This window comes from Brassica oleracea, chromosome C3, assembly GCF_000695525.1.
Source record: "Brassica oleracea var. oleracea cultivar TO1000 chromosome C3, BOL, whole genome shotgun sequence".
Lineage (NCBI taxonomy): Eukaryota > Viridiplantae > Streptophyta > Magnoliopsida > Brassicales > Brassicaceae > Brassica > Brassica oleracea.
Window position 1 is genome coordinate 59,042,108 of NC_027750.1, and position 2,592 is coordinate 59,044,699.

The following is a 2,592-nucleotide window of genomic DNA, read 5'->3' on the forward strand; positions in this document are numbered from 1 at the left end:
GTCCCCCCACAATTCATTGGGCACACTCATATGCTTTAGCAAGCTTCTAGTCATCTCAAAGCGTGTACGGTTTCGACGCTCCACGACTCCATTCTGCTGAGGCGAGTTTGGTGCTGTCATATGTCTGTTAATTCCATTCTTGTCAAAGTAGGCTCTGAAATCATGTGATATGAACTCGCCTCCTCTGTCCGTACGAAACATCTTCGCTCTTCTCCTTAAGTAAAATGGTCCACATATAACGTGTATAGTCATCTATCAACACGAACACATATCGTTTCATTCCTGGCGTGGAATGAGTGATCGGTCCACATAAGTCTCCATGAACAAGCTCAAGTGGTTGTGTTGCTCTGAACGAGGTTGCTTGGGGAAAAGGTTGTCTTGTTTGTTTCCCGAGAAGGCATGAGACACACGTTTCTCTCTCGACATCTATTCGTGGAATGCCCACGACCAACTCCTTATGTATCATCATCTTCATTGTCTCAGTTGCAACATGATCTAACCGCGCGTGCCACTTAGATGATTCGGTAGGTACTGATGTGAGAAAACATTGGATTGCGTCGGCTTGCAAGGTTACTTTGTACAAGCGGTTCTTTGATCGTGTGGTTTTAACCATTAGAGCTCCGGCCTTGTCAAAAAGCATTAGGATATCATCCTTCATCCTTACCTCACAACCAACTTCGGTGGCTTGTCCTAAGCTAACGATATTGCTTCTCAAGCCCGGTATGTAGTAGACGTTGTTCAGTATTTTCTTATCACCTTTAAGACAAAACGAATTGATCATTTTCCCTTTATGTCAATGCGAGAATCATCCCCAAACCGGACCTTTCCCGTAAGCCTTTGTCGAGCTTAAAAAAGAACAAGCGGTTTCCACTCATGTGATTGCTTGCCCCATTGTCAAGATACCATAGATTCTCCATACCTTGTTCTACTTTAAAGTTAGCTGGTTTCACCTTCTCCTCATCAGCTTCTTGTGTATCTACTTCTTTCTTCTCATCTGTTTCTTGAAGTTTAAGCAACTTGTCGGGACAATTACTTGCGTAATGTCCTTGTTTATCACACGCGAAGCAAGTGATGTGGCTCATATCTCTGTTTTGACCTTGCCTATACGCCTCTCTTTGTGCATAGAAACCTCCAGTGCGACCTCGACCTCTTCCTCTCCAGTTTCCTCGTCCACCTCTTCCACGTCCTCCTCGGCCATACCCGTCTTGCTGTGACTCGTTGTTGTTAGCGTATAACAACTTGTCATTATCATCATCTTGGTGTTCCTCTTCATCTTCACATATTCTTTCTTCATATGCCTTTTGTCTACCCACGATGTCCTCAAAGCTAGTCGTATTAAGGTCAAGAACTTGCTCGAGTGAGGCGACAATATGAATATATTTTCTTCTTGGTAGACTTTTAAGAAACTTCTTGACGATCTTTGGTTCTTCAATGATTTCTCCTAAGGAGGAAGACTTTGAAGAGATCTCTGAGAGCTTTCCCACGAATACATCAATGGTATCTTCTTCTTTCATCTTAAGTCTATCAAACTCAACCATTAGGGTTTGCAACCTTGCTTCTCGTACTCTCTCAGCTCCGACATGTCTCGATTTAATTACATCCCATACTCCTTTTGCTGTATCAAGATCACCTATTTGTAGTATTAAAGCTTCCGGAACAGATTGAAATAGCAAGGCAATAGCCATGTTATTCTTTTCTTCATGTTTGCTTCCCGGATCAATAGTTTCCCACACTTTGTTGACCTTGAGTGCAATCTTCATACGCATAGCCCAAACAATGTAATTGGTAGAGGTCAACATCGGAAGTTTAATGTAGGAGGGTCCATTCTCTTTGGAGTTCGTCGCAGCTTCTTCTTTAACATCGGTCATGTTTGTTGTTGATTTGATTGTGTGCGTTGGTTGTTTATGTGTATGGCTCTGATACCAATTATTGAAACACAAACACACTAACAAGAAGTCCTTCTCTTATTAATCACTCAAATCTTTAGGTCACAAATCACAAGTAATGCCCTCACAATTCACAAGAGATGTAACAACATATGCATCTCTATTTATAAGACTAGATAACTCCTAATCCTATTAGCATAACAATCTTTCCTTATTTCCTAATCCTATTACAAAATCATATCTCACTAGGATTAGGATAGCTTGTGTCTTAAGCTATTGTCAAGCTTAATCCAAATCCAACACTTTTTGCAATTTTTCTTGGATTCTTCTAGCTAATGTTAACTAATAACCAATTTAGATTCCTATCCTATCACTCAGCCAATCAGATTAAACCCATTTAAAACCCTAAAGTGAATACCTTTCGCTGCTCATCAGCCGTGGTGACGATCCGTTGGAAACACCCATGATTAGGGTTCGATTCTCCTGCTACAGGAGATGAGGAAGGAGATCCATTCAAGGAAATGTTGGTCTGATTAGATCCCACAAATGGGCTCTGGAGATTGCTGCAGGAAATGGAGCTCACTCGGCGTGACTCGGGTCTGTACGTTGAGACGAACCGGAGACGAGGAAGGAGAGGGGGATTCCTCGAGGTGAATTTGGAAGGAGAGATTGTGGAAGAAGACGGTGGTTGCAGAAGTCTTTCCAT

The 2,592-nt window shown here is 42.1% G+C and overlaps 1 pseudogene; it reads right to left on the reverse strand.

Moving 5' to 3' along the window:
- Positions 1 to 2,592, reverse strand: part of LOC106334303 — a 5,953-nt pseudogene extending 3,361 nt beyond the window's left edge.